Consider the following 10,068-nt stretch of genomic DNA (forward strand, 5'->3'; position numbering starts at 1 on the left):
CTGTTTGATTACAGTCGAGTCTGTTACTGTGTCACTTGGAATAAGAATTTCCACACATAATGCAGACAGCAAAAATGTATCATATCTGTTAAATCAATCTGCTCTGTTCAGTTGCCTGTCTCTTGGCCTTCTGCTTTCTTTCCCTTCAGACTACTTTTATTTTTGTATCTTCGGCTAAGGTGCCTTCATGAAATGAGCTGCAAACACAGCAAACCCATTCTTCTTCATCAGGCAGCGTCAGCTCCAGGTTAAAAGGGTACTAAAATACGCCTTCACTTTTTTAATGCTCAGTAATTAGAGTCGCTTTTGAACATCCTGGTGCAGCTCCATCCGAGGGCTGAGAACGGGGCTGTGCTGCAGCCCTGGGCGTGCAGCTCCTGCCGGGGCTGGGCGCCCTTTGCGGGGTGCGAGGGATCGCGCTGTGTTTGCCTGAGCACGGAGGCTGAAGTGTCACCCACTGCCACGGCTTTGCATAAACACTTTCCCGAACCACTGCCTTCCTGTCTCTCGTGGCTTCCCAGGACTTTCCCCTCACATTGCACAAGAAGCCTCCCCTGTTTAGGGCTCCGAGTACGCCCTCCTGGCAGCGGCAGCGCCGGGTTTGCTCCGTAAAACTGTTCCAGGCATGTCTCCTCCGTGCTGCCGGTGTCATCTGTTCATTCTTGCCTTAACAAAGGGCAATCACGCGTCTGAAAAGACGCTCTACTGGAAAGGGCTGAACTTGTGAAATGTGCAGAAAAATGGGAGTACTTGATTTAAGAGTTCCAGACAGCGAGTTCATTTAACAACCAGAAACACAAAATGCCACCTCAACCTCAGAATAATTGCCCCTTTTTACTGGTTTGCTGTGGGAGAAAAATCTTAGGCAGCCATTTATTAAAACAAGGCGTGTTATTGCCTTGTAATTATTATTTGACAAGATGAGGTCCTGTGATTAATAAATCATGTGCCTGCTTTTTGTGTGTATATAATCACATGCTCTATATTTATATAGGCAGAGGGTTACAGAACATTTACCTTTGTGCTTAGGACTGGCAGGAACTTCCGTGCTATCAGTTCTCCTATCAAAGGCACCATGTGATATAATCCTTATCGTGACCTTGCCAAGTTCCATCCTCAAAGCGATTCAATATTTTGCATGTACAACTGCAGTGGGGGGGCCATTCCAGAACCACATTGTCAAATGGTTGGTAACGATCTTCTGATCAAAATGTCTGATGCCTCCTTTTGATCATTTATTCTGTACCAGCACTGGCCCTTAGCACCATCAGCTCTTCTCTCTTCCCTTCCTGGGAGTATTTATGCAGAGGAAGCCTCATGCTTGCAGTATTTGCTTTGCAAAATGAAGTAAGATAGCCTTTCCTCAAGCTCACCCCAGCCTTCAGTGCAGCCTGGGCTGCACCTCTCCTGCTGCCTTCCAGGACTGCATTTCTCACTTCCTATTTCCACTGTTGACAAGTCAGTTACTTGGTGATCAAAGTGTGAGCTGCCAGGGAGCTTGTAGGAAAGGCTTTGGTCATTTATGCCTATGACCACCACTTTCTACTATCTACCTTTCTCTGTGTAATATTTCAAGCCTCTTTTCTCCTGAGGTTGCTTCATATTTTCTGTCATCAGCAAATTCACCAGTTCTCCTGTAACATTAGTGCCAAGCTCATTTACAAAAGCACTCTGTCAGATCTGCAGAGTGATGCTTAACATTCCCCTGGTAACTGCCCTCCAGCCTGACAGCCCTGCTGCTCTTACGCCCAGTCTTTAAGGGGTTTTTACCTTGTACAAAATCACCTCTCCCTTTGCTTAACTTTCCACGTGGCACCATATGAAATGTGCAGTGTAAGTCCAGAGAGGTGAGATTCACTCCATTTCCTTCACTAAGCAAATGGCTTGCAGGTTGCCTTGCCCAAGAAAGATAAATGGGTTTGATAAACTCATTTCATCTCATGCCATTTACCTTCCTCTCTTGCTAGCCTTTCCCTCACTATTTTTTTCTGAATCTGTCCTTATGCTTTTAAGCTGAAACCTTCATGCCTCTTCTTGCCCAAAACAGTTCACTTCTGTACAGGTTTGCTGTGCTCCTGTCCCTGACTGAGGGACCTGTTAGACATTGGGCCAGTTCTTCCAGAGCTCTGGCATGTGGATTAGCCCGTTCCTCTGCCTTCAGCACAGGAAGCAGCCCTGAGATTTGCTTCTATCCTGGCCACAAACATTTCCATACCCCCATCCTATTATCCCTCACATCTGCAGCCACATGATTAACATCCTCAGCAAAAGTTAAAGCAAAGTACGAGTTCAGGTTTTGCACATACCCAGTGCATATTAACCTCTATCCCCTGCATATGATTTCTTCTTCCTCCTGTTTTCTTCAGCCATATGCAACAAGGGAAAACTTTCCCCCATTTTTTATTAATGTCCTTTAAAAGACAAAACTCTGACTTGCTTTTGAGACATAGCTTTTATACCCAATCTGTTATTTTGCTTTTTAAAATTATTTCTTGTAATGATTGTTCATTCTAAGTAGCATTTCTGAAGTATAAATTTATTCAACTGCAGCATCTGTCTCCAAGATTTTCCCCTTGCCTGGGTTTTATCTCCAGTGAAGTTAACTAGAGTTTTATCCCCTATCTTGGGGTCTCATTGCAGTGAAATTTAGACATGTAAATCCCCAAGCTCCTAAGGAAAGCTGACTATATGGATTAGTTCCTGTTGCTTATTTAAATACGCCCCTTGGAACTCTGAAGCTGTAACAGTCATGCCTGCCTTCAGAAATGGAATATAATATTTTGAACAGGGTACTGTTTATGACAAAAAACCCTGCAGCATCTCACGTCTCCAAAAAAAAATTGACCAAACTGGATTTTCAATATAGTTCTAGGGTAAAAATAAGTAGTTCAGTGGTGGAACAGAAGTAGTTGGTCCTTTAAGACTTTTTTTTCTTTTTTTTACCTTATAAATATAACTGTGCAGTCACCTTTTGTGGTAAACACTAACAAGGTGTTTTACCTCACTGGGGCCAAGAGGCTCAGCCAAGGTCTTTTCCTGACCACTGCAGTCTAAATGTCTACATGGTTTTCTTCACCCCATTTCACAACTGCTTTTTTTCCCACCTCTCCTCTCCCTCCTTTTGACTTTCCTCCCAGAAAACAGGACACTGTCCCTAAGTCCTATCACTGGACTGAAGCCAGACAGGTGTCAGCATACAAGACTTGACATTTTCAGCTCTGTTGCTGCAAGGCACAAAGGTTTGGCACCCAGTGCCTCCCACAGCCCAGCCTGCTGAGCTGGCCACAGAGTGTAGCATCTCCTGATCTCCTGGCAGGTGTCTGAATGTATATCTGAATGTATATCCAGGCTCCTTGGCAGGCTGGACCACCTGGTCTGGAGGGAGCCAGTGCTGCTGCACCTTCACTGTAGCCAGAGCTAGTGGGAGAACAGCAGTGCTGATAGAGAGGAAACCACTTCCAGTCCTCCAGGGTGTCCAGGTTGAATTGTCCCCTGTTTAGGAAGGTCCTTGGGGTCTTCCCGTGTGTGTACGGCCAGTGGGCTATAGGGATTTTGCTGGAGACGGGGCTGCAGTGGCTGTGCTCAGCCCAGGGCCATCACACCTTGCCCTCCAGGCCACTGGCTGCTCTCACCCAGCACACACCATGCCAAAGCAAGCTGGCCTGCAGCCTCAGGCACAAGAGAGCCCAGGACAGCCCCTCAGCCATGTGCACAGGGCTCCTGGGAATGGAGCAGAGCTTGGGAACCGTGGGTGCTGCTCCCAGCCAGGTGTCTCCAGGGCACTGCCCAGGCTGTGCTGACGCTCCAGGTGAGCTGAGTGCTTCCCCCATCTCTGCCCACCCCAAGGAGCTGGCCTGGCACTCTCCGCAGGAGAAGGTGGGGTGTGTCTTCTCGCTGGGGCATGAGCCACAGAGTCAGCACTTCGGGGCTGGGTTCCCACCTCTGACGCCGACTCACTGCATGACCTAAGGCAAGTCACTTAGCTACTTTCCTGCGTTTCCTGACTCTGCTAAACGCCAGGGATAATAAGTAACTTTGTATGAGTGCTACGAAGCTTTGAAATCTTTAGATGAAAAGGTGCTGCATAATTGCAAAGCATTTTTAATAATGCTAATCATTCGCTTCGTTCTGCATTGCCAGTCTCGGGCTGCAGCAGCCTCCAGCAGGCAGCCAGGGAGCATCAGGCTTTGCTCCAGTGCAGCGTTTTCCTGAGTTTGTTTCCGTTTTTACCTCATGCTGGTCCAAACAGGAATCTGAGCTCAGCCCAGGACCTGACAATGTTGCAGTCAGAACAGCGCCTGGGCCTTGCAGGCAGGAGCTTTCTGGAAAGCGGGGGTATTTGGGGGAAGGGATTTGTACAGCTGTGTTGACAACACAGACAATAGGGATCTGACTCAGACTGAGGGGGGCTACGTGAAAGGCAGCACGACGCTGAAATCAGAGCAACAGTCAAGAGCAGTGAGAGGGAAGAAAGGAGGATTACTTGGGTTGAAATGCTCCTGGTTTGGAATCAGCCATAGCCACGTGTCCCTGGAGATGCTTGGCTGGCACCAGCCTACTCTGCATCCCAGAGAGCCTTTATCCTTTCAAATGCACTCTGCCAGGGATGCAGAGGCTTCTGGGGCAGAGTGCTTGAGTGTGAACATTAATCCAGAGGATTACAAAGGCAGAGCTTTTGTGAAGCACTACCAATTGAAAAAGATGAGTTTATCTTCTTTAGTTAGGCCTGCAGAGCTCATGTTTAACCATAATATTATTTTTATTTGACTCACTAAAATGACAGTAGCTAGTGATGTCTGCAGCTCACTGCAGTCCAACACCTCCTCTTCCAATCAGGAGACTGTGCACTGTTGGAAACTCCTGTGATTTTATCACAGTTTATATGCTTTGGGGAATATATCCTAAAATCCCAGCTCCTTGAAACAAGAGAGTTTTAGCTTTCATTTATAAACAAAGTATGGCCCTAGCCCTCAAGGTTTTGTGGACGAAAGATCTGAAACTATGAAACTAGTGCAACCTAAAAGCTGAAAAAAAAAAACCAACCAAAAACCTGGGAGGTTAATTAAGAGATCCTAAAGTTTGTGGGCTCATAAGAAAAAAAAAAAAAGAAAAGAAAAAGAAAAAAAAGAAAAGACATAGTCAGCAAACAACTTTGTCCTGGGAAATGGGGCAGGGCTTGGGCTGACTCCTGGCTTTTTGGGACTTGGGGTTACCAATATGCCTTTGAACTCTGCAGCCACTCATAAATCCTTACATAATAACAGCAGCCACAACGCACTGGAGATCTTGAAATGCTGACATGAGGAAAGTGGTGGGAAAAGATTATTTTAGCAACGTACGACAACTTACCTTGAAGCATTACCTGAAGCCTCAACAACCCATATCCCCTTGGAAAAGGAGCATCTTTCTGCTCTGGGAACTCATTTTGCACTGTAATAAACCTTTTGTAGGTAAAGAAGAATTCAAAGGCTCCAAAAGATCACAGCAGGGCATTGAAAGAGGTTGAATACATGACTCGGTCCCTTCCATTTCAGGAAAGTGATTCTTTGTTTCAGTGGGTGGTCTTTGCCGAAAGCCTCCAGGACCAAACAAGAGCAAATGTGAACTTCAAAACCCTCATAAGCATCACTCTGCTTTATCCTGTCTGCATCTTCAGGCTGTTCACACAATCACAAGCAATCAAGACACCACAGTGGCTCTAGTTCAGGTACCAGCTGACCCACCCCAACTCCCTGCTCCTGCTGAGCCAACATCCACTCTTCTTAGACCACCTGCATGGTGCTTTCAGCAAACAGAATTTACTTCCCACTTTGCCTGGCTGACAAGAAGTGATTAATGAAAGTGAGCTCATGCCATTCCTCGCTATGATGTGAACATGCCCCAAGCGCAGAGAGGAGGAGCAGCTCCTGGAAGGAACCCAGGATACCCAAACAATATTTCTGAGGGGTTTCTTCTGGATTTTTTTCCTGCTTTGACCAGGTTGGCAGAGTGCAGTGCTCCCTCACACTGCTCACATCTGCTGCTGTTTTAAACGGGTATTTAACTTACCTTAGTGCTCAAGTAGTTTTCAATTCAACCAGACTCTCACTAATGGTTTTAAGATCAGACCCCACAGAAGGGGTTTGGGAAGAGATGTGCTGATGGCTGAACTGCAGCAGCAGCTTGTGAATCAGCACCTGCCTCTGCAGGAAGAGAAAAGCAGAGGAGCATGTAAGTCACAGGGACATCAGCCTGCTGATAGGTTGGAAGACATATCTAACATACCCATCCTGCCTGAATTAATTCTCAATTGGAATCAGGCACCAGAATAGCTCAGCTGGAGTGATGCTGATCCCCTTTACACTTTACCATCAAGACAGACCTGGGCTGCTCTTGCTGTTGGTCTCAGTGCTCCTTCTTCTCATTCTGCTATTGAGCACACCTGTTTGAGGTCTCCTTTCTTTCCAGAGACCCTGCAGATTGTGGGAAGGGCACCATGGGGAACACTGACATCAGTCCCTGTGAATGTCTTGGTGCAGCCATGTCTTGGCAAGCTTGTAACCACAGCTTCCACCTACAGTGTTGTGGGAGGTGACAGTGAACAGGGTAGATAAGCAGGTTAGAAACTCAGCTTGGGCACACCAAAAAAACTTTGCTTGTGATTGTAATGGTGAAGCATGTCCCATTGCCAGCTGCTCAGTGCTAAAGTCCACGCAAGGCAGCACAAGCCTTGCTCATGCACACACGTGCACACCCAGCCTCCAACCTGCCCATGCCTTGGGAGCCAGAACCTCTACAATGCACTCCTGCATAGTACTCCTGTGAAACTGGTTTTTACATTCAGCAGTGACACAAACAGGCAAAGTTTTCCTAGTTCTCCATCACAGGTGTCCAAAACACGGTGTGGCTACACCCTGTGAGCTCAAGGTGAAAATGTGCTGCCAGGAACACATTGCTATCTGCCAAAGATAAACCAGCTGCAATGCAAAAGCAGCCCAGGCAGAGAAGAAACCCACAAACAAAACAGGCTTCCTGTGTTCTCTAAAGACACCAAGGCAGTGTTTAAGGAAGGTGGAACTAATATGCGTGTCCTCAAACAAGGCTCGGGAACAAGGGGAGGGCAGCTCTTAAACAAGAGCCTTTGTTTCTAAGGCACAGGGAAGAAATTAGGCTGAGAAAGCTGCCTCCTGACCCAGGGCTGTGCTGCTGATACTTACTGTGTTACCTTGAGGAATAGTGTCCAAGGCTCTGCCTGGCAATTATTTAAACATTTAATAGGCTGAATTCAGCATGCCCTATGAAGCTTTCTAGTTCACAAAAAGCTTTTGGACGTGCCCACTCATTCAGATGATCCAGTTAATTAAAAATTGATGTATGCTCCTATTTCAGTTTAAAGGAAGTTAGTTCAGGTAGCTGAGTGCTGCTCCTGACAGACAGCCCTTTAGCCAGAACAGGCCTGATGTGAACTGAGAGAGCTGCTGGCTTTGAGTATCTGATTAGAAATCTCACCCTGCAGAAGGCTGATGCAATTGTGTGCAGATCAGCCCTAAGAAAACCATCTTCACAGTGTGGAAAATGGATCCTAGTGCCCCTACTGCTCCTCTGCCTGCTCCCACTCCCCCATGACACCAACCAGGGCCCTACTGACCCTCACGTTGGCAGTAAAAGGGGACAGGTAGGAAGGAATAAATGGAAACCACTTCTGCTTCTTTCACTTCTGCATCTGAGGAGTGAGGTTCCCATGGTGCCATGAGTATGTCAGGTTAGTACAAGACTATTTCATAAAGATAGGGGCCAGATTGCCAGTGCTGTAATGCACCATAACTTTCCTTGCTGAAGGCAAGGAAAAGGGAGGTGGGGCATGGCAGGAGAGCTGGGAAGGATTGCTAACCACCAGGTCAGTAAGACCAGCTCAGGCCCTGTAATAACAATCAGAGAATCACAAAGTGTTCTGAGTTGGAAAGGATCCCCAAAGATCATAAGATCCAACTCCTGGACAGCCCAAAAATTCACACCATGTCCCATTTGTCTAAATGCTGCTTGAACTTCTTCAGGCTTGGTGCTGTGACCAATTCCCTGGGCAGCCTGTTCCAGAGCCCAACCACCCTCTGGGTGAAGAACCTTTTCCTAATATCCAACCTAAATTTCCCGACACAACTTCAGGGCGTTGTGACCTTTGGTATTTCTTTTGGGTTTCAGTGCTGCATTACCCAGTTCCATTAACATGTTTTAGGGAGAATCCCTGTCTCTTGTCCCTAACCAGGGGACCTTTCCCTCCACAAATACATCCCACATGCTCCCATGGCCTTGTGTTGCAGCATTGCATCAGTGAGTGAAGCACGTGAGGAGAGCTCGACCTATTGACACAGATCTGTGGAGACTGGTGGAGTTGGACATAGGAAAGTAAGCCAAGGCAAACCTGTTCTCTGGGACTGCCCTGGCTGCCACCTGCACAAACACAGCAGAGTCCCAGGGCCCTGGAAAAGCATGAGGGGGGAGGCTGCTCCACACAGTACCTGCCAGCCCAGCTGATGTGCCAGGGCAGCATCCCCCAGGCAAGCCCCACATCAGCCTGGCCCAAAGCAGGCAGCACCATCCCCAGCTCCCTGCATCCCTGTCCTCCCTCCTGGCCACCTTCCCACAGAGGGCTCCTGTTTTGGGACAGCCTTGATCTGCTCTGTGGGGCAGGCTGGACAGCCCTGCTGTTTTACAGCCTGGCTATCCAAGTGAGATCAAACACAGCCTGTGTCAAAAGGCCAAGCTGATGTTTTGTTCACCTGTGAAGTTTTCCAAACCTGAGGTCCCTTTTCCACCAAGAATATTAAGTGTGGCTAAACCTGGACTCGAAACACTGTGTTTGAACACCACAGTTTGGATTTTTTTTCTTTGGTTATGGAGGTATGATTTAATTTGCCTCATTTCTTGAGTGAGAGATTCACAGCTGCAATGAGAAGGTATCACACGAACAAAGGTTTCAATACATCCAGGACAGAAGAACTGAAACCATTTGTGCTTAAAATACGTGTCATGTGCCTCACCTGCAAAACAGTTACTTAAAAGACACTGATTTAATGAGCTGCAGAGTCAGCAAACTGGCTGCCAGCCTTTCTGCCCACTTCCCCAGCCACTCAGTGGGGCAGACAGACCCCATTTCCCTCCCAGAGAGGGGAGTGGGAGGTGTAGCTCATGCTTTGATAGTGCCCCATGCCCTGCCTTGCACATAGACCAGACATTGCCTTGTGTCAGTTTTCTTCCCAGTGTTTTCCACTGAATGAATACATCAACTCTGGTGGTAAAGCTCCCCTCAGCTTTTGTCTTCATTGCATTCTTTAAATATTTAGCCCAAGAATGTCTTTATGTCACCCTGGCTGAAGCTGAGTATTTCCTCCCAGGAGCTCCGGTTGGTGGCAGTGGTGGTGAGCCAGGGAGAAGGACAGAGTGGGAAAGATCCTTGTATAGCTGGGATGGCACTGGGAGGACACTGCTGGAAAGAAGAAAAATCAGGAAAGGCAGAGCACCAGGGAAACAGAGTAATTGGGCAAACTTAAGGGATTTAGGTTGAGATGACATGGAGAAAGTTCCTGGCTGGGGAAGATTTCAGAAGACTGAGAAGACAATGGGATGGAGACGGCAAAAAGGCAATGGGAACAGACAGGTTGCCCAATCCATTTGGAAATAAAGAGAAAAAGGGAAGTAAGGACATATCTAGAGGGACAATATCTAGAGGGACTCTTGGGTTATTGCCCAAGAGTGGGTAATGACAATTAATAATAATTACAGAGTGAACTGCTGAGATGTGCTCACTTCAACTTCAGCACCAGCTGATGGCAATCACAATCTGTACAGCGGGAGCTCCCTGGCAAGAACCACGAACCACAACTTGTAAAAATTATATTCAAAAGCAAACCTTTTGTTCCTGCCTCTGCTTCATTCTTACTCCTTAAACTATCTTTCATTCATTTTGGTTTTTAATAGATCTCCTGGGAAGCTAGAAGCATGTTGCTTCTGGGACAATTGCCCACCAACGTATATGCTTTATAATTCTCTTTATTAAAATCTTTCTTCTTAAGAAACACAAATTGAAACACT

The sequence above is a fragment of the Catharus ustulatus genome, chromosome 8 (genome assembly GCF_009819885.2).
Source record: "Catharus ustulatus isolate bCatUst1 chromosome 8, bCatUst1.pri.v2, whole genome shotgun sequence".
In the NCBI taxonomy this organism is placed as follows: Eukaryota; Metazoa; Chordata; class Aves; order Passeriformes; family Turdidae; genus Catharus; species Catharus ustulatus.